The following is a 13,188-nucleotide window of genomic DNA, read 5'->3' as shown; positions in this document are numbered from 1 at the left end:
GAAAAGGTAAAACCTTGTGGGTTGGGACAAGGACAGGGAGGGATCACTCACCCATTGTGGTCATGGGGAAAACAGACTCAAACTGGGGAAAAAATCAATTTAATTTGTTACTAATCAAATCAGAGTAGGATAATGAGAAATAAAACCAAATTAAAACACCTTCCCCTCAGAGACAAAGATCTTCACTCCCAATTTCTCTACCTCCTCCCTGCCAGAGATGCAGGGAGATGGGGAATGGGGGTTGTGGTCAGTCCATCACACATTGTCTCTGCTGCTCCTTCCTTCTCAGGGGAAGGACTCCTCACACTTTGCTCCAGTGTGAGGTCCCTCCCATGGGGGACAGTCCTCCATGAACTTCTCCAACATGAGTCCTTCCCACAAGCTGCAGTTCTTCACGAACTGTTCCAGCGTGGGTCCCTTCTGCGAGGTGCAGTCCTTCAGGAACTGTGACCCCCCCCCACGGGGTCACAGCCTCCTTCGGGCATCCACCTGCTCCAGCGCGGGGTCCTTCATGGGCTGCAGAGGAATCTGTGCTCCCCCGTTACCCCCCATGGCTGCAGGGGCACAGCTGCCACCCTCACCACAGTCTGTGGGGAAACCTCTGCTCCAGCACCTGGGGTACCTCCTCCCCTTCCTTCTTCATTGACCTTGGGATCTGCAGAGCTGTTCTCTCACATCCCACTACCCTCTCCACTGCAGGTTCCCAGCAGGTTTTTTTTCCCTCTCATATGTTCTCACAGAGACGCTCCCACCATCACTGACTGGCTCAGCCTTGGCCGGCGGCGGGTCTGACTGGGAGCCGGGGAAGCTTCCAGCAGCTTCTCACAGGAGCCACCCCTGCAGCCCCCCCCACTACCAAAACCTGCCATACAAACCCAACACACTGGTCCTTGCTGTTGTGACGTGTGGCCACCGGCTCTGGGCGGCATGGCCTCCCTCCACTGCGGAAGCTGTGTGATGTGAGCTCTGGGGCTGGACGGTGGGTCGCTCATCCGCAGTGAAAGCAGTGAGCTGGGAAAAGCTCGATTTCCACTCCAGGTGCAGCATCTCCGCCTCTGACCCAGGCGGCTTTTCTGTCTCATCAAGACCAAGCATGGACAAAAACGTCTTTTCAGTGTCAGGAGTGTTCTCAATAAGTTTCACCTTTAGCAAAAGCATCCTTCTGCCCATAAGCAGAAGTGATCCTTATTCTTCCAGCATCCCTATATCACCTCTGGAAATAAAGGCACGTACAAACATCACAGACAGCTGACAAGCTGAAGAAAATTAGTGCTCGCTCTCTCTGATCCCCAGCCATGCAATCTCTGCTGACCTTCTGCCATTCTTACCAGCACCCCCATTACTGTGTTTTGCTGGGAAAATGTTACCAAGCACAGCTCAGTTCCTGAGAAACATATCACAGTCAGGGGCACGTGTAGCTGTCACGTCTCTGCAGGCTGTGGTGCTCCCCCAGCATGGTGGCATAGTTCTGCCATCCCTTTTGCACTGGATGGCTCTTGCAAAATTCCCCAGTAATTAGATGAAACAAGCAGGATCACCTTGGTTTGCAGCAGGACAAAGGCTGCAGGAGTGACCTGTGCCACAGGTGCCTTCCCTTTGCCTTATTTATGGTGGTGTGTTGGAAGGGATCTCTGGGGCAGCCAGAACACTGCAGAGTCACTGCAGCTGACCCTGTGCAGTTGGCAGAACTATTCTGTGTGTGCAGAGCAAGGCTGTGTGACAATACCGGGCTGCTTGGAAAAGGTGTGATTAAACAGCCTGAGTTTATTCTGTGGCTTTATAAATGTCCATGTCACTCCTTTTCTGCTTTGTCTTTAATGAATAAACCCTTACTGTGGGAAGCTGAGTGCATGCATTACCATTTTGTCCATTACCAGCCTTAGATTTGCACATTATGAGGCCATTCCTTTCCACAGTGACATCAGCCAGCGCAGGAAGTGATTTATTTCAGCACGACACGACTCCTTGTGATGGGAGTTATGCTGCTGCAACAGCCACAGGCTCCCTCCGTGGTGCGGAACATTTTGACGCAGTGCAAAGACTCCTCCTTGCGATAACAAGAGAGACGTTGACAGACGTGCTCCACAGACTTCCGTCACCAGTATTAATGTGAGTCTTGGAAACTACGTCCCAGGCCTGGGAACTGAGAACTGTGTGCCCACCGTGCTCACCCCCTGACCCCACTGTGCTCAGGGCTGTGGGCTCAAGGCTGACAGCCACAAACATCAACCCATGCCAGTATGCATCCACCTGCGTACCGCTACCTACCATAAACAACAGACTGAGAGCACTTTGGAGAAGGGCAATGCCTTTTTCATCTCCCTGTAAAGCATCCTGCTCTCCTCTGGACACTGCTGTTTCCAAGGTGATGCCTGGAGGCGAAGCCTGTTATATATTCTCTTGCAGGTAGCAGCAGCTGTAGCCAAGAGATGCCCTTGGATGGGCCATTGTTTGAAAGGAGCTAGGAAAAGATGGAAAGATCTATTTGTAATCATTTTTTAAAGACCAGTAAGAAAAAAAGACAAATTAGGGCATTTATTTTATGAGATGGTGTTTTCTACCTAATGCAGTCCAAGTCCTTGTACCTGGGAATGAGTGTTGTACCTACATTGTAAACAAGAAAATTAATCATTTGATCTTCATTTAGCTCTGTCCTCTAAGGTGATGGTTACAGATGTTGTTCCTGCCTGACATTAAGTCTTGAGTTGCCTGAGGAAGAGTCTGATTTGAAGCTTTCTCACTTTATATATCACAAGGCGCATGTTCCTTTCCCTGGGCTCCTTAGAGGAAGGGCTCGCTGTGGACACAGCACTTGGGCCCTTGCTGCCTCTGGGACCTTCTGAAATCTCAGGGAACCTTTTCTAAACTTTAAAACATCTTTCTGGAATTTCTTCTCCAGAGTTTTGCCACAACCCAAACCCCACATTTATCTGAAGCTTGATTTACCCTCACTGGAGTCTTTGCGCTGACCTCCTTCAGCTCAGAATTTCGTAACACCCCGTGGTTTTGCAAGCAGCAGATGCTGGGTTTAATAGACACATTTCAGTCAGTGTCCTAAGAAAACAAACAGAAAGCTAACCTCAGAAGATGCTTGTCTCCTTTTCAGTTTTCCTTCTGGTAATTCCCTGGGGAAACCATAAGCATATCCTGTACGCATTTGGATGTAATGGGCATTTCTTTCAAACATTAAAATCTATTTTTCAGGGTAGCCTTTGATGTTCAGCTAGGTCAGACCAACACCTCATCCAGGCTACCACCCGCCTCCGAGTAATCAGTGCCAGACATTCTAAAGGAAAATTGATAAAGCCAGCCCTGGACCTCAAACATGGGCGGTTTGTAGGACACCTTTTCGCAGGGCAGTTTTGCCCAGCCCTGTAGAGTTCAAGATGAAATCAAAGGCTGGGAGGTGTTAAGCAGTGATACAGCACGGATGTCTGAATCGCGGTCATCAGGCTGTTGAAATGTGCTGGAGGTCAGAACAAGGCAAGGCCAGCCCCAGCCTGACCAAGAAACTCCTGAAGTCTGGAAAACTGGGAAGGAAGAGGAGGGCTGGAGATGAAGACAGCTCTGGTCCTCTCCCCCCTGCCCTCAGCAGGAGCGTCACACAGCTGTGGTCACGCAGCTGAGCACTCCCTGAGCTGGAGGTCTTCTCAGCCACGGCCTCTGATGCAACAGAGACCCGTGGAGTCCAGACTGGTGTCTGGGGTTGTTCAGGCAGCAAAAGGAACAAGTAAGCTCTCCACCACAGGAGCATTTTGTTTTGATGTTAAAATGTGATAGGCAACAAATGTATTCATGTCTCTGTGAGGTGGGTGGTTTATTGTCTGCTTCTCGGGCACGAGCCCACGGCAGAACTGCCGTTGCCAAGGCAGGATTTGCTTCGCAGCAAAGAGAAGGCTCCAGGGAGACCTTAGAGCAGCCTTCCAGTACCTGAAAGGGGCTGCAGGAGTGATGGGGAGGGACTTTTTACAAGGGTGTGGAGTGATAGGACAAAGGGTAATGGCTTTAAACTGAAAGAGGGTAGATTTAGATTAGATATAAGGAAGAAGTCTGCACTGTGAGGGTGGTGAGGCACTGGCACAGGTTGCCCAGAGAAGCTGTTGATGCCCCATCCCTGGAGGTGTTCAAGGCCAGGCTGGATGAGGCTTTGAGCAACCTGGGGTAGTGGAGGGTGTCCCTGTCCATGGCAGGGGGGTTGGAACTAGATGATCCTTACTGTCACTTCCAACCCAGACTGTTCTGTGATTCTGTGAAGACCCGGGGGACTCTCCTGCTTTGTAGGCAAGATGCAGAGCATGACCTGCATTGCAAAAAGACCCTGAGGCAAATTTAGCAGCTCACGATTACTTCTAGTTAGCACTGCTTATCCTGGCACAGAGCGGAGACAGCGCAGCAGGGCCTGACTGCCCCTCTCCAGCTCAGGACTGGCCCCGTCCTGGCTCTCCCCGCAGCAGGATGGTGACCACAAAAGAGCTGCTGGTGGCTGCAGCGTGGTGCCTGAGCATCAGCATGGGGTGCTGCTAAACCCCTGTCTCCACATCCAGCAGCACAGTCCTGAATTTGGTCATGTATTTGTTATTTCTACCCAGAGAAATTGGGGCGTGGTAGGGAAATAGTGGAAATTTGTTTTCCATGGAAAACGATGAAAGGCACATGCAAAATCAAAACCACGCTGACCCCTGCACTGTGCAAATCCTGGGCTTACAGCAGCTCTGCTTTCTGGCTGCGTAAGAATATGTGTGTTATTTGCTGTGCTGAGTTCCAGGCAGCACCATGGTACATCCAGAGGGCACAATATGTGTCTGAGTTAGGGTGGAAGCATCAGTTCAGCAGCACATTGTGTTTATAGTCCCTGGCAGATGATAGACTTACTATGCATTAGTTTTAACTGGCACAGGGAGCACCAAAGCTCTTTCAGAATAAATCTCTCTCAATGCTTACGTCCGTTCATGATGGTTATGACCTTTTAATCTGCCTCCAACATACTGAACTTCTGCAACATGTTCAGTTTTATAGTTTTATAATTCTCTGAAGTGCATTCAGGGCTTGCAACCAAGGTGCAAGGGAGACACAGGCAGAGGGAAAGCAGCTGCTGCAAGCGAGGGCTGCAGTCCCCTGCCTGGGAGCGGACACTCTCCCTCCTTGGGCTGCCTCTTTGCAGGAGGCTGTGCTCCAGCAGCAGCCACGAGGTGAGATGATGGCCTGCCCTGTCCCTGGGGGACCGTTGCTGTGTCCTGTGCACCTTTGGCACCTGCCTGCCCACCCAGGAGGGGGCTGTGAAGCCATTTTACCAGGAAGCACGAGTGATTTTGGAGCTTTGCTTGGAGAGCCAGGGGCTTTGGCTGCCTCTAGCATAAATCACCAGACAAAACTGGAGGCTTTTTTTGAGGTGACTATGTGAAACTGGATCTGAACCCACACTCCGGTTCTTCTCGCTCATCAACCCTCCAGGCTGTTCCATTCCCTCACCTGGTCCAGCAGTGAACGCTGTGCTGGAGGTCATGCTGTGTGAATGGTGAAATGCACGTCCTGGCGATTAAAAACTGGTGCAGAGTGTCCCTTTGGGAGCGTCGAGGGAGAGGGAGGAAGGTGGGGGACCAAAGCGATAGCCTCCATTGACGAGTGTTTTTCCTGCAGATTGACACGATGAAGACCCACGTGTCCAGACCAGGGCCAGGCTACCCGAGCATCACAAAGTGTGAGTCACACACCATCGCTTCAAATGCGCCCCAATTATTAGTTGTATTGTGTAGAGCATGTTCTTACATCACAGCTTTCTATTCTTACATCGGTTATTCTAGGAAGTCTTTCACAGCATGAACTCGGGTGCTAATGAAATTGTGGAGCCACAGGGCACGTCGCAGATCATGGGAGCACACAAACGCCCGCACAGGAGATGGGGCTCAGTACAAGGCAGCTCACCAGGCACAGGTGTGGCCAAGCTTCCTGCGAGCACCCTGGCCTTGCACACAGCTACTCATTAAATAGCTGCTCTGGGCTTTAGCTGAGCTGGGCAAGTAATTTCTCAGCAGTTTCCTTAAAAAAAAAAAAAAAAAAGTAGAAGAAACACAGCTAAACAAGGTGCTTCACAAGTTCACACCAGTTACACTGAACTGTTTCACTGATGCAAGAACTCCCACCTGTGCTGAAATGGTTAATGTTAGTATTTCAAAATGCTATTTTTACATAAACCTTTAAAATAATTTAAGGTTACTAAACTGGTTTCTCTCATTCATTGAAAAAATGTAAGAAATTATTTCAGATTAACAAGAAGTTATTTCTTCTCCAATTTTTTTGAAGCTGCAGCGGCAGAGCATGTTTACACAGCTCACGTTCACCAGGGGAGTGGGAATTATGGCGTGGCAACTCTGGAGAATTGAAAGTCACTGATGATGCATTAGAGTGACCAAGTCCTAAGAGAATATAAAGGACTCAGATGAAGAGATTTTAAATCCATGCAGCAAAAAGATGGTGTCCATTGGAGAGCCCAGCTGCTTGCAGAAAGAGTGAGAATATTTTGCAGCGTGTGTCAGGTCTCAGGTAAGGCAAATACACGGCTCAGCATTTATGGTTTTCGGGAGCTACATTACTCTTCAGTTAATCTGATCTAGACATGAGCGCATATGTCAGTCTGTTTCACAGGTGTAAAACTGATTGAATTTCAACACAAAAGTAATGAAAGGGCCATGTTTAAGGTTGTCTGCCAGGATGTGTAAGGCTGAGAAGCAGCTGACTCTAATCACAGGCTCCCCAAACTGATGCTGATCAAGGCACCTGTTCCTTGCGAGGAGCAGAGCTCATGGAAACAGTAGTGAGCTTTCCTCCGAAACCCATCCTCCATCCTCCATGGGCGCCCTGTGACCATACTGCACCTTCAGCCTCCCCCACTCTAACCAGCCTGTGCAGGGACGGGTGTTCATCCGGCAGATTCCAGCACCTGTGACTAAGCACCTTCTTGCCTTTATTTTATGCTTAATATTTAAGGGTCTTGAAACATCAGGAGAACTTCAGAGGGGTTGGTTTGCAACACCTAAGGAGCGCACAGGAGAGGTGGGAAGTGTTGTGCGGTGGAGGGGCTCGGAGCAGACACAAGCCAGCAGCACCCGGCTGCGGCTGCGACCTGGGCTGAGAGAGCACCATCACCCAACCTGGCATTTCTCCAGGAGCCCAGGATTAATGATCAGGTTCTCATAAGAAGTGTCAGGAAACCTATTACCTCCCCATAAATACTCAGCAACGTTTTAGAGAGTTAATTTATTTTCCTCTCCTCCTCTCTTCTGCAATTTGCATTATCAGTGGCTAAATAGATTACAGCACGTTTTACCCCGATTCACCACTTCAAAGACCTCCCTGTAGCAATTTCATAAGTAATTCACTACTTGATCTTATAACTCCAGCACATATTGCCAACCACAGGAATTTTATGTCAGCCCAAATCACCATCCTTTTGGAAGTTAATATCTATTTTTTTCCTCTAGTAGAGTTTCATCTGCTCTGCAGCAGTAGAAAGAAAATGTTTTGTTCTAGCTGGACCCATTAGGTGGAGATCTGCATAATGGAGACATCCCAATGCTGCCCGTTAATCTCTCCACTGGAGTTGAGGTCATTTGGAAAATACGAGTTTTCACTTTGCTCATCTCTGATCTCTAATTTGAGGCACAATTTATTTTTCTGCACGGACCCCAGAGTAAACAGAGCCAATCATCATTTAAGCCCATCTGGCACCTTACCTCCAGAAACAAAATATGATGTAGATTTATAATACCAGAGTCTTCAAATCCTCGCTGGCCCATGGGTGAGCGATGCAGAGGCACGCACCACAGCACCAGCGACCGCCTCCTGTCCCAAGCAGATCCGTAGGATCCTGGCACCTGTGCACAACAGCCAGCGCTGGGAAATCCCTGTTGCCCTGTCTACTGAAGAGGGTCAGGAAGCTCCCTTCCTGCATTTTGACCCTTTTCCAGTATCTGTTGCATATATATGACCTAAATGTGCTGGCCCTCAGCAGGGTTCTTGGAAGAAATAGCTTTCAAGACGGTCTTATTTTCTGAACATATATATATATATACATATACATGTGTTCTGGTCTTTGCCCTTCCAAGTAGGGGAGTGAGCCTCTGTTTTGGCGGTGGCAGTATCTTATAGTGTAGGCAGGCTCTTACCCTTCCTCCAGCCAGAGGATGAGGAAAATGGCTCGTCTGGCCTTCGCTCCGGGGCTGCTCCGCACCGACAGCGCATCTGGCAAAGCCACAGCGGGCTCACTGGGGGCCAAGCCCTGACACGGCCAGGGGAGACACTGCTGCTCACTGGTCACTGCCTTGAAGGGTGCTCGGCTATCTGACAGAGAAATTAAGGTGACAACTAAATAAATATGAATTCAAACCAGCATGAATTGAAATGAATCTGAGCTAGGAGGTGAGGAATTCCTCTCTGGGGCCAGCACAGGGCTCACAAGCCCCATGTGCTCTGGTGCGGGGAAGTCAGCAAGAGCTGAGCATTGCAATATCAGTGTCCTGCACCAGGCTATCACGATTATAAATAAAAATGCTTTCTGAGAAAGCACTTAGTTCTTGAAGACAAATATTTTTCTTTTGAATTATGATGCTTCTGGGTAGCTCTTCATGTCTAGGCTGCCCAGAAAACTCCAAGAGGGGCCTTATTTACTGTCTTTACAAATATTTTCAGAATTTTTTCTTCAACAAGATGCAGGAGGATCTTCTCCTCTTGGGTCAGCAGGATTTGCAACCAAGAGGGGCAGCATTAAGAGCATGAACTGCTACCACTGTGCTGCAAGGTGGCCAGCCCCCAGTGACCCCTCAGGGCTTGTGCCAGGCTGGACATCTCCCTTTCCAGCATCAGCTACTTCAGGGGCTGGGAAGCTCCCAATAGGGTCCCAGCAGACTCAGCTGCTGTGTTTGGTTCTGAATTCAGACTGCCCTTCTGCGAGTTGTACCGTTTTGTCATCCACCCATGTACTGGGCAGGCGTGAGAAGCTGTGGATGCCCCATCCCTGGAGGGGTTCAAGGCCAGGCTGGATGAGGCTTTGAGCAACCTGGGCTAGTGGGAGGTGTCCCTGCCCATGGCAGGGCGGTTGGAACTAGATGATCTTGAATATCCCTTCCAACCCAAACCATTCCACGATTCTATGATTATCTCACGTGTAAAACATATGGTAAGATAGTGGTGTGATGCCTGGCTCACAGCCGAATGCTGGAGAAAATAAAGAACCACAACTACATGTTTTAACATTTGCAATTAACCTTGAACAATCCCTTCCCTCTCATACTGGGCCTGTTATTGTCATATACTTCAATATCCTGAATACTTGTATTAAATTCTCTCTAACAGTTCCCTCGTTAGGCTGAATAAAAGTCAGCTTTTTTCCATATGCCCCACCAAGATCCCTAATCATCTCCATTATTCTTCTCTTGGCTTCCTCAATACTATCAGTACGCAGCTTAAACAAGAGCTGCCAGCTTCATCAGCTGCTTTAATACCAAGTGTTTAATAATTGCAGGTATAATTATTCACAACACTGACAAAATCTGCTATTCACCACTAATTTCTTCAAATTACTGAAGGCTTAGGGCAAAAATAGACTAGTTAGAAAGACATTCGTTTCTAATCAATTTTCGTTACTGTTGTTTAATGAACAAAATCTTCAACCCAGGGTTGCAACAATATTTTCTTTCAATGTAAAGAAAATAGAGCGAACAGTGGCTTACATGGAGATGTGCTTTGGATTTAGGTTAGAAACATTCCTCCCAGACCTCTCTAAGGGTGTGCATCCACACCAGAAAGGTGCAGCACCAGCTCACAGCATATTTCCCCACCTTGGTTTTGTCCTATTTACGTGTTGTCATTTTTTCCCACAGTCAGAAAACAGGGAGACACGGCACAAAACTCCAAACAAAGGATTGTCATGGAACCAAGTCCCCCCAGCGCTGTCACCTCCTGTTGTCTGTGAGGTCAGTGCATCCCATGGGATGTTTCCCAGGTGTACCCCACCTGGGATAAGACCCTTTTCCAGAAGAAATCCAGGAGCAGGGCACAGCTCCCTGGGGCACAGGGCAGGTCAGTGCTGGACAATGTCTCCCGCTGGGTCCAGGGTGATGCAGCTGCGATGCTGAGGTAGGAGCAACATCACTGAGTTTGGGGAGGTGAGCTCCAGCCCTGGGGACCCTGAATCTCCAGGAACGAGCCAAACCTGCGCTGTCAAACACCAGCCTTGCCCCAAAATCTTCCAAAGTGTTGGATCTAAGCTACAGCAGACACAGATCTTTTTCCACCCTAGTGAACTGCACTGCATCTTGCTCTGGCTGACCACGGCTCTGGGCATCGGTACGGTGGGGAACAAGGGATGTGGGACACGAGTCCAGGACCGTGGGGATTTCCCAGCCTGGAAACACAACACGGTACCCCAGGGATCTCTCAGATACTAAGGATGCAGGCTTGGGGATATTTGCTACTTCAGATGTGGCAGTCCAAAGGCATGACAGAGGTTAGACTCGATACTTCTGCCCAGAACATCTAAGCGTTGCAAGTCCAGCTGTAAAATCAGTGTACGGGACAGTATAGCTATATAAATGCACGAGCATTGGTTTTCAGAATAATGTCAAAATAAGCTTTTTTTAGGCATCCTAACAGATATGAAACAATAATAAACCCAATAAAATCCTACACGATATCTAGGTAGCAATGCTGTGGTATAACAAGAGTATACACAGCTTTACTTTCCGTTTCTTTAATATCAAACTCATCCTACTTCCCTTTCATTTCCAAGGAGCTGCTGCGCACCTGACACAATTATTTCATTCATCTCTTCAGATGAACAGATATTGTCGTGCTCCAGCCCTGTGACATCCTGCTGCTGCCAGAGCGAGCGGTGGGTTCGCAGCAGATCTGGTAAACAGGACACCAGCGTTTTCCCTCGGTGTCCCCGAAAGCATGGCAAACAGCAGCCCTGCGCTTTCGCAAGGGAAAAGGCTCCAAAATGAAGGCTCTGCCTGAATTCCCAGTTTTGCTGTTGGGAAGCAGGTGGGATTTCTCGAGTCACCAGCCTGCATGGCTGCTCGAATCGCTCCCCGCGGCTCCCCTCACCCAACGGCTCTGGGGGACAATTTGCAGTTCCTGCAGAGGGCTGTAGGAGTTGATGGAACTGGCTGATTTTTGCTGGTCCAATATAAAATCATAATAAAAATTGGTTTTAGGGTCCAAGCACCTCCAGGTGGAAGTCCTCTTTCTTTCTCGGTGATGGTGACGGTCACGCAGCCGAGCAGCACTGCTTTCCATGCAACGCTCTCTGCCTTCAGATACAAGAGGCAGGAGAAGGCGAGAATAACAGGAATGCTGGATGGCAAACCTCAGAAACTCTACAGCCAGAGAGCCCTTGCTATGACAAAAGCATTTCAAATATGTTCTAGCCAGAAGTGTCGGAAAATCAGACTTCTGCAAGCATTTCATCTAATTCGCTCTTTGCAATTCATGAGGCCGGGCGCTGCGCAGGCAGCTCTGGTCCCCAGCGAGCCCTGGCTGCTCCCGCGGCCCCGCGCTCAATTTGCTCAGCGAAGGGGTGCTAACGCTTCCGTATGCAGCACGCATTTCCTTAAATGTTGAAAGACTTAAACAAATTGTAACCACCCTATAATTTGGCAGGTTAGAAAAGAAGCTTTTAAAGAGCCTTGTTAAATAAATGACTTAAACCTTCACCCCAAGCTATTTTTAAAATTCATTTGTCTGCACTCCAGCGAGGAGGAAGGCACAACTATATGCATGATCCATGTCTAAAATTTTGATTGCTGAGTTAGTTAGAAGCAAGCTATGGTCTTTGTGGCTATTAATAAATGAGTTGGGGAAATGGTGTTGGAACATTGGCTACTGAAATAGCCACAGTTTCATACCCTTCCTCCACAGAGCAAGAATTGGAATGAGATTTATGGAGGAATTTACAGCAAAGGAAAAAAGCTGAAGCACACACACCACCTCCTTGCAGCAGAGTTTTAACGCCTAATTTACACTCTGGCTTGCCACTGCAGCCTGTGCACTTTTAATCACCTTAATTATGAAGTGCCCACTTGTCATGATGCTGCAAATCAAGATATGCAAAAAGAGCTACACAGGAGTTTGCATAAAAAAATAATGCTGCTCCATCCACCCCCTCCTGCAGAGCCACGAGCTGCCTGTGCTTTATGTCACTGCCATCAGAGGTAGCGTGAACTCACAGGGCACAGCGACGACCTTGCCTCAGTTGAGATCTCTGGGGTAGGGAGAATATTTAACCCGGCACCTTCAGATGCTCTGCAGGAGCGGAGGGTGCTGAGCTCTGCCACTGCCTGTGCCACCGGGGATTGGGAATGGCAGAGGGTATTGGAGCAGAGATGGAAGGGATGAGGGCTGGCTAAAGGAAATGAGGGATGAGGGATAAACTACTGCTACAGGAAGCAGAGGTCCTTCACGTTCCCCAGGAAGCAAGGAGAAAACCTCACTAGATGTGAATGCATTTTGTGCATTCCCCGGGAAACAAGTTTCCACATAAATAATTGAAATGTGTTTAAAATGGATGTCTGCGATGGCTTGCACAGACAGACTGCCGAGGCCATTAATTCCTTGGCCTCTGTTACCTCTGTATTAAATCAGTATCATAACCTGTGATTTTTCTGTGTGAGGTTTTTAATGCTAATGCCTTGTTCATGCAATTTGGGAAAGGAAACAGGTTTAGAAATAAGCAGTTCCCCATTAATATTTTCATTCATAATGTATATGCTTTTAACTGCCTTGCCTACAACCTTAAAGTAACACCTAATATGGAAAAAAATACACCAATCCTGAACCTACAATATGTGGGCAGCAGAGCTACCAGTGGGAAGTAAGGCTGTCAGGTTTGTGTTGCTGAATCAAGGGCTTTACTGAATGAAAGATGCTGTAACTGCTCAGTACCTTTTTTAAACAGTCTTAGAGCCTTCCATCTCATTCCTAACAAAACCAGAAGAATACATCACATCACCTCTGTATTCATCCTCCACCGGCACAGGTGGAATCCCCCAGTCTGCAAGGACATGTCAGGGGAAAGAACTCTTGGACTGCATCTGGACACAGCACTAGAGACCCTCCTTGGTACAGGTGGCGATCTTCTCCTCCGGGAAGCCCCAGACCTATTCCTCTTACCTTCCCAAAACCCACAAAGAAAAA

Source organism: Pterocles gutturalis, unplaced genomic scaffold (assembly GCF_000699245.1).
Source record: "Pterocles gutturalis isolate BGI_N339 unplaced genomic scaffold, ASM69924v1 scaffold810, whole genome shotgun sequence".
Classification (NCBI taxonomy): Eukaryota; Metazoa; Chordata; class Aves; order Pterocliformes; family Pteroclidae; genus Pterocles; species Pterocles gutturalis.
The sequence above is the reverse complement of the archived record's forward strand: the minus strand, read 5'-3'. Positions refer to the sequence as shown.